A 14,633-nucleotide genomic window follows, 5' to 3' on the forward strand; every position below is an offset into this window, starting at 1 on the left:
TGTGTTTTCAAAAATAGGAATGTAAAAATTTCATAAGCAGAAAAAAGTTAATATATTTTGAGAGACATGTTATTAATTCTTCTATTTTGAGGAACACATGTTTACATTGTTTCTAATCACTAAACTTTTAAATGATATGCCCATCTTGTAAAAAATCTATTGTTTCATTTTAAGTGTCAGACTTGATATTTACTTCGATACCCATTTCTATTCTGTGTGATAAAAATGATGTCAATTACACTTCAATAAAAAAAATGTTCTTTTTCTTCTAAATTTGCCACAATTTTTTTCCCTGAAAATTAAAACATTTGCATATAATAAAGGGAATACAGGCTAAAGGCAAAGGTAAAAAAGAGTCAAGTCCATTCCATGTAAGATTTGTGGTAGTTAACATAAATCATCTTTCTCTGCCTTTCCTCTAGCTCGTTCCAGCTGGATCTTGCTCCTTGGTCTGTGCCTTAAGTCAGAGGACAGTATGTACTCTACCTGTACTGAGCATTTTATTATTTGTTAGAATTTTTCCTAGTGCTAGGTCATTTTGGGCAAGAAGTCTTTGCCAGTTAGAAAAGAGGCAGAAGGGAAAGCAAAAATAATGTACTTTAAAAAGGACAGTATTTGCAAGTTGCATATAATTGTATTATTTTAAACCAGCAAGCGTTGTGTTCAGTGGTGGCAGCCACATCTATCCTGGAGCTTATCACGGAAGAGAACCAGGTACTACAGGAGCCACAAGCAGACTGTACAATTCGGGTTAGGTGAAAGGATTGGGCAATCCTGCAACAGTCCCTGTTACATAACACCCCAGTTGCTGTCCAGGGATATGAGCGGTAACTGAATATTATAGCGGGAACTGTTAGCTTTGTCACAGCCAAGGGTCACTTGTTGTTTCCATTATAAACCTTGTTTTGTAGTTAGTTGGTTTATAACCCAGACAGTTTAATTCGCATCAGGCCGAAAGCTGGCATTCAAATTAGAAGCCCAGAGGCACTTTTTTTCCCCCAATGATAGAATTTTGAGCTAGAAAAAAATTGAGAGATCATTTAATCCAACTTCTATTTTGCAAATAAGAAGACTGAAGCCCAAAGAGGGAGCGAAATGTGCAGAATGTTAGACGGTGACCACGAGGCAGAACCAAATCTGTGACCCAGGTTTTTCTGCCTTTCTGATTAAAACAAAATAGAACAAAACAAAATGAACCTTTACCACCCTACGGTAATATAATCTCTGTAATGTAGCCAAGGGGAACAGGTGCTGGCAATCTTATCTATACCAGGGCTCCCCTTTGATATGTTGAAGTGACTTGCCCAAGGATATGCAGCATGCTGAATGTCAGGATAGGAAAGAATGCAGGCCTGTTTTGTGACTGTTTTGCATTGGTAGATTCTTTTTGTCCCGTTTTATCAATTGATATTCCAATGACCCATTCCATATCCCCAAAGAAATGACTGTTAAATCTTGATAAGTGGGGCTCCAGTTTAGTACACTCTCAGGGCCATAAAATGAATCAAAAATTGAACTGGGGAAAAAAAAAAAAAGAGGGTTATGAAGCCAGAATCATATTTCTACAAAACCACGGTGAGTTGAAAAGTGAGTTGAATCAGTCAACTGAACTTCGTTTTATCTCCATAATATCAAAAGAAAATTTTTGTGGTGGGTTGTTTTTCTTTCATAAATTGCAACTGTTGTTTTGTCAATATTAACAGGGTCAGACTTTTTGATGTAAATAGAGTAAAAGGCATTTTCTTGAGCTGTGTATTATATCCAGTTGGCTGGAACTAGATCTATACAACTTGACTTCATGCATAGCTGGCTTTCCTGAAACCCAACCCAGAAAAACATCCTACATCATTAAACCATGATGGAGTATTTAAAAGTGACCTCGTCTCCCAGATCTGGAAGCCCATTCTACCATGGCAGTAGAATAGGATTTTTTATAAGCTCATGCCATAAAATTAGCGTTCAAATGTCAAAACATAGTTTTAAACCCAGCATGCAGTTAGTAGTACTCCCACTTCTCTTTGTTTACACCCATGACTCCATTACTTTTTTTGAACAGGTCTTTTCGCCCTTATATTTGGTAAGTTTTGGTTTTTTTTGTTTTTTTTTTTTAGTACAAGGACCATCCATATTTACATTCCTTTTTCCATACACGGTAACTTGTGTGGAACCATTTTGCTTTTCATTTGTATCATCAAAATTTATATTATTCATGATATTATTTACTTGGAGATATACTTGTGCAAAGTACAAAATTATTTTATTAACAGTGGTCTTTTCTCTAGAAGAATATGATGAGAAATTGAGTTAACCCCAATTTAGGAGAGGAGAAAGAGGAAAATGCTATGAAAACTGGAACTTTTTTTGACTTTTGTTTATGAGAATTCAGAAAGCAGCTGAGAGATAGAATTCTAAGAATATAATTTGATAAACTTAACCCAACCAAGAAAACTTATCTCTTGTTTCTTGTACATTTTTCAGTAATTTTGTCTTCTTTTTCACCTTCCTTCCCCAAAATAAGATTATTAGCTTATGATTGCATTTTGTTTATACTTTCTGTCTGTGGTCATTGTTCTTTAAGTTTATGATACCAACAGCCTGAAATTCCCATAAACTAGGAAAACCATATGGAAGAAGTAGGTGGTAATTGGCAAAAAGAAAGCATAATATGGAGAGAATTAGTCAAAAGCTGTTGTAATAATTTGGCTCAGTTAGGGGAATCATTTGTTTTGCAGTTCTTGTCCAATATATTATAACATTATTGGAGATGACTTCATAGGTCAAGTGTCACTAAGAAACCTCATATTTTTATTTAGCATGAAGAGATCCAGACTTGCCAGAAAGTCAATATTTATCAGGGTAACTTCATTTAATATTTTTATTTTCTCCATAACCTAATCCCAATTTCTGGAGTTGACAATGTTCGTCAGTGGTTTAGGTTTCCTCATTTTGTTGGAAATGGTGTATGCCACCAACCTAACTTTTTGTTACTAAGCAGTGAGACTAGGCTAAAGGTGCTTTCTCACTGAATAGCACGTATCTGTGGTTTGAAAGCATGGGTATTAGTGGACTTCCTGCAATTACTATTGGGTTTCAGGTATGTTTGGGGGCCTATTTTAGGAGTTTAGGATCATCAGGTTGAACATTAATATCTTGTAGGAAGCACATGTCTTTATGAAAAATCCATGTGCACTCAGATTGCATAATAATGAAAACCCAGGTGTATTATGGAGAGCTTGACAGACAAATGTAATTGTGCTGTCTGGCTGCAAAGCCACTAAAAAGGAAAACTGAGTTGAGATGAAATGACAGCTATGCAGAATCCCTGTTCTAAGTCTGAACTTCATTCAACCCTTGAAGAAGTTGGTAAAACTGACCCATGTTCTCTCATGACTACCACTGTTCTTTTGTGTATACCTACCCAAGCATGGCTTACCTACAGTCACAGAAGTATCAGACCATGCATGAAAGTCCATGCTACCCATGTTTCTGGCCTGAATGAAATTTCATCTTGTAACTTCTAGGAACCTATGTAATTTCCACAGTGCTGAGAAGTAATTCCATAATAGAAGGTATCTTCTGAAAGAGAAAGTGACTTAGTCAAATTAGACAACTCTACTGAATAATCAGATACACACACATGGACATCCTTACATCTTTATCTATTAGGTGAATATGTTTGTCCTGGACCATTTTCTGTCTGAATATGTAAAATTCTTCCATTGTATATTATATTCTATTACCCATTACTAATGCTACCTTTTATGTGTATAGTAGCTTAATTCCCAAAACACTTTCATGTCTATCCAATCTTCATCTGTTTTTGCTTTTCATTCTGGGAGATTTTCTTTGATGTGACTAGGTTCTTAAATCAGGACTATTCTTTTATTCAATCTTTTTATGAATAATTTTATTTCCCCAATCATGGTTTTAAAATATTTTTATTTTTGGAAGCATAGTTTTAAGTTCCAATAAAGTTTTTGGTTCTCTGGCTTTTCTTCTTTCATAGCAACATATTTTTGTTTTATTGATCTTGGAGGATGATTCTTTTAAATTCTCCTTTGATACAATTTCTTTCTTTTGCCTAGAGTATCAAGCTTCCTTCTTTGTTCTTTTGGTTTACTTTCAATACCTAGTGATCTATAGTGTTGGGTTTTTTAAATTTTGTTTTTGTTTTTATGTGCATGAATGAAAAGCAGAAAGGAAAGAGCAAGATAGGAAAATGGTATGTTGATTTATCCATTGAATAGTTCATTATGCCTCCCCAAATTTATGTTGTGTTATTTTAATGCTATGGCACTAAATTTAATGATAAATACAAAATTTAATACTACAGTATGTGAGAAAGGAAAAATTATGCCTCATACCTATGGGTGCAGTCTGAAGTCCATCAGTTCGACCACCAAAATCTGTATACTTTGATTCATCAGTTTTATTTCTAGAAATATACACTAAGAAAATAATTAAGGTTATATTTACAAAGAACTAGGTGCAAGAATATTCATCACACCATAAAATGTAAGAATGCAATGTCAATGTCAAGACTGGTGTGCTTGGGAAATAAGTCACAGTGAGTAAGATAATGGAGACTTTAGAAGTTCTATCTTGAAGTACAATTTAAGAAAAAAAGGAAATGCTCACAATGTTTGTAAAAAGAGAAAATGCAAAATAGTCGAAATAATATAATACTATTTAAAAAATAAAATAAAGGAAATATTTGTGTGTGTGCGTGTATGTGTACTACAGGGAAATACAACAGAATATTAACCAAGGTTATCATTGATGATGAGAACTTTATGGTTGCTGTATTTTGTTTCATTGTAGTAATATTTTTCCTCTTATTTGTAACACATAACTTTAAAAATTTTTATTATATAGTACTTAATATACATAACATATATAACATATGTATAAGTTCTGAAACATAATAATAAAATGAACAACAATTAATCAATTTCTAGATTTATAAACTAGAGTATTACCAACAGCTTTGGAACTACCTGTGTATACTTAATTATTTTTTCATATCTTATCTTCCTGTGTCCAAAGGTAAGCACTCTCCTGAATTTTGAATTTATTGTTCATTTTTTAAAAGTCTTCCAAAATACATTCCTTAGTTTCTCTTACTTTTGAATCTTACAAAATTGAATCATATTTATAATGTTTTATCACTTTTTTCCCTGTCACATGTTTAATGCTTCATTATTTTCACTCCTGTATAATATTCCAGTTTATCACTATACCCTTTTTAAATTAAAATGACTTCTGTCCCTGATCATTTAAGTTTCAAGTATTTTTATTATTAACTTATTTTAAAAGATTTTATTTATTTATTTGACAGAGAGAGGGGGAGAGAGAGAGCACAAGCAAGGCGAACAGCAGGCAGAGTTGGGGAGGCTCCCTGCTGAGCACAAAACCTGCTGCAGGGCTCAATGCCAAGATCCTAGGATATGACCTGAGCCAAAGGCAGACACTTAACTGACTGAGTCACCCATACACCCCTCAAGTATTTTTACATGAGTAACATTGTTAGAAAATTATTATAGTTGGCTCAAGATCTAGAAGTAAAAAGATTACTCTAGATAGTAACTTGCAGAATAGCTGGGGATATGGATATCTGTATAATAGGAAGTCTTCTTTGAAGGTGGCAAAACTTTAATTTATTTAGATCTTCTTTAATGTCTCTCAAAAACATTTAAAGGTTTTCTTCATGAAGGCCTTATACATTTTCATTGGACATATTTCTATGCATCTTGTACTCTAAGCTGACATAACAAAATGGTACCTATTTTACAATTTCATTTTCAACACTTTATTGCAACTACATACAGGTTTCTATATATTAATTTTCTCCAAGTACCTGGCCATATTGTCTCAGTAATTCTGTTGATTCTTTGGGGCTTTTTTCATCTGTAAATTATAAAGATTTTAGTTTCTTTCCCCCAAATTTTAGAACTTACTTTTCCTTTTGTCTTACTTGACTGTCTTAGACTTCCATCGTCAAAGGAATATTTTGTCTCAAAGCCTGATGTTTAATATAGGTTTTCTGTTGACCTCTTTTATCAGATTATAGAAATTTTTCTATTTCTGGTTTACTAAGAGTTTTTAAGATAATAAATAATTGAATTCTAGCAATTGTTGTAGCTACTGAGATGATTATATGTCTTTTTATTTTATTATTTTTTAAAAGATTTTAAATATTTATTTATTTATTTTAGAAAGAGGAAGAGAGAATGGGAGTGTGAACAGGGGGAGGGGCCAAAGTAGAAACCCATCTCTCTGCCAAGTATGGAGCCCAAGGTGGGGTTTAATCTCATGACTTTGAGACCATGACCTGAGCTAAATCATGAGTCAGGCTCCAAACCTACTGTATTACCTAGGTGCCCCTATATCTTATTCTTTTAACATACTGAATTACATTTATAGATTTTGTTAAGCTATTCAACAATGTTGGATTTTTTTATCATAATATGATCATGGATTAAGATTCCCAAAGTATTCTTTTGCTAAAATATTATTTAAAATACTTGCATATTAGGGCACCTGGGTGCTCGGTTGGTTGAGGGTGGGACTCTTGATTTCGACTCAGGTCATGGTCTCAGGGTTGTAGGATCAAGCCCCTCTGTGGGGCTCTTCACTTAGCGCCGAGTCTGCTTGAGGTTCTCTCTCTTCCTCTCCTGTTGCTCCTCCCCCCACTCATGCACCTGCACACACACTCACTCTCTCTAAAAATAAATAAATAAAATCTTAAAAAAATACTTGCATGTATGTTCATAACCTCTAATTTTCCTTTCTCATATTTACTTGTTAGGTGTGGTAGGCAAAAAATTGACCCCACCCATCAAATTATGTCCACATCTTAATCTCTGGCATCCATTTTACTTGGGAAAAGGAAATTTGCAAATGTGATAAACATTAAAGATGCTGAGAAGAAAACGTTAGCTTTGATTGCTCAGGTGGATTCAATTTAGTCCTTCCAGTTCTTTAAAGCAGAGAACATTCCCCAGCTGTGGAGAAGCAGACAGTGTGAGAACTCAGCCCACCACTGATGTCAGAAGCCACAAGGTTGGAAACACAGGCAGACTCCAAGCCCCAGAAAGAAACAGCTTTACTCACACCTTAGTCTTACTCTGGTGAGATCTGGGTCAGACTTCTGACCTCTAGGACTCTGAGAAAATAATGTGTGTTGTTTTACGCAACAGAGCTTATTGTTGTAATTTGTTATAGCAACAATAGACAACTAATATATCTGGTTTTATTATTAAGATAATATTTGACTTATATGATGAAATGGGGTTCTTTCCCTTCCATTTACATTTTCTGGAAGAATCTGTACAAGACTGGAGTGATATTTTAAAAGGTTTAATAAAACTTTAAAAAATTATCTGGGAATGCTATTGGCTTTGTAAAAGATTTTTTAAAAATATCAGTTCAATTTTAAATTGTTATAAGATTTAGAGGAGAGGAAAAGGTTTTCCTTGACCCCCCTATGGTTCCTGGCTAAGTCTGAAAATTTAACTGACCAAGACAGAGTAGCAGGAGAAAAGCATACAAATTTATTTAATACAGATTTTATGTGGCATGGGAGCCTTCATAAAGCGATGAAGATTAAAAAAGAAAAAAAGGAGTTGAGTGCATTTATGCTAGGTTTAATGAAGAGTAGGCAGTAGCAGAAATATAGTAGGTTAAGGAATCTGAAGAAATTGTAGTAAACTGAGGAAAACAGTAAATCCTATGTTTGGATTCTTCTTGGCATTCCTTTGTCTTTGGGGGTAAGGATGCTTCTTTCCTCTGGATATAGGGAAGGCACATTCCACATGAGGGTTTTATGACCCATTGTGGGAAGAAGAGGGGGAAGGTCAGAGAGACTGTCCCACTTCTGCCATTTTCTCAAGGTCCTTCAACTTAAAATATATAATATGCCAATGCACTATATTTTTGGGTAGAATGTCCTACAGTCAATCAGATTATTCTTAATCTTATTATTAAATTCTTCTTATTATAAGATTAATCTTTTGTTGTGCAACTTTTCCCCCAAGAATTTAAAATTTTCCTCTATTTAAAGGTTCACAGATTTATGATATTATCTTTTTAATCTCCAATTATCTTCTCTTTTCCACTACAAATATTATTTAGCTATATCTCCTTTTTATTCTTCTTCAACAATTCAGTAGCTTAACTGTTTTGTACATATATATTTTTGAAATTTCTTTACTTGTATGCATCTTTGATCTTCCTCTTGAAGTAATTTCCTTTTATGCTGAAGAACCTATATGTCAGAAGTTGGCTTACTGAAATTCTGCTGATGGTGACAACTCTCAGTTCTTATTTATATAAATATGTCTTTATTTTGCCCTTGTTACTGAAGAGAGTTTGGCTGGTTATATAATTTGAGGTTGACAATTTTGTCATTTCACTGTGTCCTGCCTTCTGTTATTGCTATTAAAGAAGCATGTCCTGTTAGTTCAATTTTTTGTTTCTGAGAAAATCTGTTTATTCTCTCAGGTTGCTTTTATGAACTTCTCCTTCTCTGTGAAGTTTTAAAAGTTTCATGGAAGTTTTAGTCATAGATTCATCTTTATTTATGCCATTTAGAATGCACTATATTTCCTCTGTCTATAAATTCTTATCTTCCATCGTTCCTGGAAAATCCTTTGTCATTACCTTTTCAGAAGTTAGCTCTGCTCCATGATCACTATTCTTTTTTTTTAAAAAAGACTTTATTTATTTATTTTAGAGAGAGAATGAGAGAGAGAGAGAGAGCATGAGAGGGGATAAAGGCAGAGGGAGAAGCAGACTCCCTGTGGACCTGGGAGCCCAATGTGGGACTTGATCCCAGGACTCCGGGATCATGACCTGATCTGAAGGCAGTTGCTTAACTAACTGAGCTACCCAAGTGCCCCTCCATTCTTGTCTCAAACTCTGCTAAGACAAAGTTAAGGTTCTTTTATTCTATTTTCCCTATCTCATTACCTCTCTTAAGTAATTTTCATTTCCTTTTGTCTTTGTGCTGCATTTTTCAGTATTTTTGTGATAAAACTTTCAGTTTACTTATTGGCTTTTCATCTTTGTTAATCTGATCATCCCATAAATTTTAATTTGAAGGTTATATTTTTATTCTTTGAAGTTTTAATTTGTTAAATTTAAGAAATTTAAGAATTAAATTAAGAAATATTTTACCCTCAATTTTTAAAATATTTTATACATGTCTTACATCTCATAATTCTCATATCTGCAGTCCATGAGACCTATATTGTTTGTTGATTCTATTGACTCTCATCAATGCCAGTCAGTCCAATTTTGCTGTAATCTTTGATCAGAGATAATATTTTACTGACATAAATAAATAAAAATCCTGAGGACCTGAATTTAAGTCAGAGTGGATTATTAATACAACAATAAAATCTGTTTTTTCCCAATTAGTTGAGTAAAAATTTTAGGTGAGAATACCTGTTACTATACAGATTTTTCTAAAGGAGAAAAACTTGAATAGTTACTGTTTATTAAAATTGAATATGTTAAATAACAAAATTTATTTTAAGAAAGATTAGATAGTAGTAGAAAGCTTAACAAAAATTCTTAATGTGAAGGTGATTAGGTGGCTCAATTGGTTAAGCTTCTGCCTCTTGACTTCTGCTCAAGGTCATGATCTCAGAGTCATGGGATCAAGCCCTGCACTGTGCTCCTCAGTCAGTGGGGAGTCTTCTTGAGATTCTCTCTCTCCCTCTGCCCCTCCTCACTCCCTGCATGCATACATGTGTGCTCTCTCTCTCTCTCTCTCTCAAAAATTCTGTGTTTTTGATGCTACTATTTTAAATAAATAAAATTTTTAAAATTTAAAAAAATTTTGTGTTTTTGATGCTACTAAGTTCTTTATTTTAAAAAATTCTGTGTTTTTGATGCTACTAAGTTCAAGTCACTACCAAGGCAGTTATGAGTAAGTCAGTGAGGTCTTAGAGTGAGTTAATTATTACATCTAGTGGGTAACCTCAATTTCATATAAGAAACGTAACTAAAAACAACTGAATACAGTGTTTTACAAGAAACAATAAATGTACCATACTATTTTTTTAAATATACTTGTAATTATAAGTGAAAAATCCTTAGAATCTCATAATAAAGAAGAAAAACTTTGTCCTTTTTAAATGAACTTTAGATAAAAACTCAAATTTCATAATGAGATGTAAGCTAAGTATGGACTTTCAGAACTTATGAAAACAAGACTATAAATATTTCCTAGCCTTTTTTTCATTGTCCTGATAAAACCTAATGGTTATATAAGAGCTTTTTCTTTTCAAAGCAGCTATATCAATTGTCTAACCATTATATTTAAGGTTCTTTATTAAATTTTGCTGTAGATTGAAAGTTTGTGTCCCTCCAAAATTCACATGTGCAAACCTAATCCCCAATGTGATGATATTTAGAGATAGGAATTTGGGTGGTGCTTAGGTCATGATAATGAAGCCCACATGAATAAAATAGACCATGAACCCCTTTATCTTTTTTCCAGCATGTGAGTATACAGTGAAAAGATGGCCATCTAGGTACTAGGAAGTAGGTCCTCACCAGATACCGAATCAGTCAGTGCCTTGACCTTGGACTTCCCAGTCTCCAGAACCATGAAAAATAAATTTCTCTCATTAGTAAGTCATCAGCTGCTTTTGTTATAGCAGCCCAAATGGACCAAGAGTTCTAATTAAATTCTCTAGTTTCTGTGTTTAGTTACTTTTCTAGGAAAGGCTTACCTTTTTTTTTTCTTTTTTTTCTCCATATTAGGGAGTGAGTCACTCTTGGACACACCTGCTCAAAATGTTAATATTAACAACCTCTTGGTTGAGAAAATGGGCAAAATATATTAAAATTAAATATATCTACTACCTAATCATTCCACCTGGGAAATTATCCAATAGAAATAAACAATGCATAGGAATATTATAGCAGCTGGTACTGCTTTTTAATAAAAGAATGGCTACAAAAGAGTGGGAAGTTGAATTCATTAAAGTACATCCAAACCATGGAACGTGTTGGGAAAAAAATTTCCATGGGTCTCACAGTTTGAAACATCTTAGGAACAGAGGCACTGACTTTTTTTTCTGGACTACCTTTTTTAATTTTTTTTATTTTTTATAAACATATAATATATTTTTATCCCCAGGGGTACAGGTCTGTGAATCACCAGGTTTACACACTTTACAGCATTCACCATAGCATATACCCTCCCCAATGTCCATAACCCCCCCCTTCTCCCAATCCCCCTCCCCCCAGCAACCCTCAGTTTATTTTGTGAGATTAAGAGTCACTTATGGTTTGTCTCCCTCCCAGTCCCATCTTATTTCATTTATTCTTCTCCTTCCCCCTTAACCCCCCATGTTGCATCTCCACTTCCTCATATCAGGGAGATCATATGATAGTTGTCTTTCTCTGATTGACTTATTTCGCTAAGCATGATACACTCTAGTTCCAACCATGTCATCACAAATGGCAAGATTTCATTTCTTTTGATGGCTGCATAGTATTCCATTGTGTATATACACCACATCTTCTTTATCCATTCATCTGTTGATGGACATCTAGGTTCTTTCCATAGTTTGGCTGTTGTGGACATTGCTGCTATAAACATTCAGGAGCACATGCCCCTTTGGATCACTACGTTTATATCTTTAGGGTAAATACCTAGTAGTGCAATTGCTGGGTCATAGGGTAGTTCTATTTTCAACATTTTGAGGAACCTCCATGCTGTTTTCCAGAATGGTTGCACCAGCTTGCATTCCCACCAACAGTGTAGGTGGGTTCCCCTTTCTCCACATCCTCACCAGCATCTGTCCTTTCCTGACTTGTTAATTTTAGCCATTCTGACTGGTGTGAGGTGATATCTCATTGTGGTTTTGATTTGTATTTCCCTGATGCCGAATGATATGGAGCACTTTTTCATGTGTCTGTTGGCTATCTGGATGTCTTCTTTGCTGAAATGTCTGTTCATGTCCTCTGCCCATTTCTTCATTTCTTCTTTGGGTGTTAAGTTTGCTAAGTTCTTTATAGATTTTGGACACTAGCCCTTTATCTGATATGTCGTTTGCAAATATCTTCTCCCATTCTGTCAGTTGTCTTTTGGTTTTGTTAACTGTTTCCTTTGCTGTGCAAAAGCTTTTGATCTTAATAATATCCCAATAGTTCATTTTTGCCCTTGCTTCCCTTGCCTTTGGTGATGTTCCCAGGAAGATGTTGCTGTGGCTGAGGTCAAAGAGGTTGCTGCCTGTGTTCTCCTCAAGGATTTTAATGGATTTCTTTCTCCACTGAGGTCCTTCATCCATTTTGAGTCTATTTTCATGTGTGGTGTAAGGAAATGGTCCACTTTCATTTTTCTGCATGTGGCTGTCCAATTTTCCCAGCATCATTTATTGAAGAGGCTGTCTTTTTTCCATTGGACATTCTTTCCTGCTTTGTCGAAGATTAGTTGACCATAGAGCTGAGGGTCTATTTCTGGGCTCTCTATTCTGTTCCATTGATTTATGTGTCTGTTTTTGTGCCAGTACCATGCTGTCTTGATGATGACAGCTTTGTAATAGAGCTTGAAGTCTGGGATTGTGATGCCACCAACTTTGGCTTTCTTTTTCAATATTCCCTTGGCTATTCAAGGTCTTTTCTGGTTCCATATAAATTTTAGGATTATTTGTTCCATTTCTTTGAAAAAAATGGATGGTATTTTGATAGGAATTGCATTAAATGTGTAGATTGCTTTAGGTAGCATAGACATTTTCACAATATTTATTCTTCTATGTCACTTCCTAGGACTAGGGAGCAAAAGGAACTCTCAAAAATAGGTTGATGTTCATGTTGCTTATCATGCTTATCAAGGTGTCCCTTAGTCTCTTCCATCAAGGCCCCAACCTTCTGTTCCTACAAGAGTATTACCCCTATGTGCCACCCCCCATACAAATTCTAACTTGTTAACTTGCAAGTAAGAGAACAACATATCAGACCCTGCACAATTCTTTAACAGTTTTGGTGACAATGATGGGATGCTGACTTCTGGAAGAGAAAGGACAGGTTTCTGCAGGCCAGGTCTGGGAATGTGGCAAGATTCTCTAGGATCTGACAGCAAATGTTGGATAAGGGGAGGTTATGTGATAAAGCCCCTACTGTCTTGCTTGTTAATAAATGTTTAGAGCAGTGAGAGGTAGGATTGAACCAAGGTGCCCAAATGGTGCCTTGGTTATTCTTCACTCTCCTCTGGGTCCTTCAAGAGGAGAGTGAACAACACGAGTTAATGTATATGAGCTAATGTTACCTTGACAATGAGACAGCAAGGACTATAGCCTCAGCTAAAAGGTAATGAGGCTACAACTGATGAACCAAAGAGGTTCCACAAGCAAAATAACTGGTCTCAGCACTGAGAACCTTGCTATTTGACACAGAGCTTTGGGCATATCAAAATCATTAGAAGTTATATTGGACTCTAAGCAAGAATGTGTGTAATACCTGCTCAAATTGAATGCAATACTTTGTTTACTGGCATGGATCCCCTTTCTCCCTCCATACCCTCTGATTACTCTCTTCCTTTCTATACTAATCTCAACTGCTATTCAGACAGGTCTACCTGTCATCAAAAGAGATCACAGGTCATACATACCAGTCTCGCTCCTTATGCTAGGGAATTCTGCTGGATAAAACTGCCCAAGTCACTATCTTATCCTGTCCTGTGGGGTGATTGGGGACCCAGCTTCAGTGAATGGAGTTCAGGCAGGGTTCACAGTGGGAAATAGAGGCTAATAGGGCTTTGGAGGTTGAGAAATTTGGGTCAGTTCAATGTACTGTTGTTGTTGCTTCTATATCTGAATGTACTTCTTCACCCCAAAACTGATAAGGGGATTCTCCTAATCATGGAAGCCACATACAAAAGAAAGGCTTATAGAACACACACCCCTAATGACACCTTTGAGCTCAAGTTCCACTGACAAGTTTCAGGCAGTTGGGATTTCTGGCAAAGGGAGGTATTTTCTACCCTGAGGGACACTGGGGTTTCAGACTTATCACCTCTCTGGTGTAACTACCAGGTATGGCTTTCTGCTACTAGGCTTTGAGCAAAGTTGAACCCCTGATGCATGGAAGCCTTGTGACTCTCTGATTTGATAGTCCCATTTCTGGGGTGGGTCAACTGGAACTCAATGACTCACACAGTGAGAATAGCTTAATTAGCCAAATCTGTCAGGTGAAAATGATATATATTCAGGAGCAAAATCAGCCTGGCCTGGGTATATCTCAGCTTGATACAAGGGGAAATTTCATTTCCCAGTGTGCTTTCCAAAGTCCAAAGGGGCTCTCAATTCATAGAGGTTCTCCTACATACCTGGTTTGGTTCCCTGATGGTGAATCTATGTACACTGTGTTTTGACCTCAGGAATTCAATGTCTAATAATTAAGAGTACAAGTATATTGATATGTTTGCATACTGTTATGTTTGCAGGGATGCTTATTACAACATTGTTTTTTATAGCAAATGACAAGGAACTATTAAAAAATCTCTAATTTAGGGGGGCGCCTGGGTGGCCCAGTGGGTTAAGCCGCTGCCTTCGGCTCAGGTCATGATCTCAGGGTCCTGGGATTGAGTCCCGCATCGGGCTCTCTGCTCAGCGGGG

This window comes from Neovison vison, chromosome 1 (assembly GCF_020171115.1).
Source record: "Neovison vison isolate M4711 chromosome 1, ASM_NN_V1, whole genome shotgun sequence".
NCBI lineage: Eukaryota > Metazoa > Chordata > Mammalia > Carnivora > Mustelidae > Neogale > Neogale vison.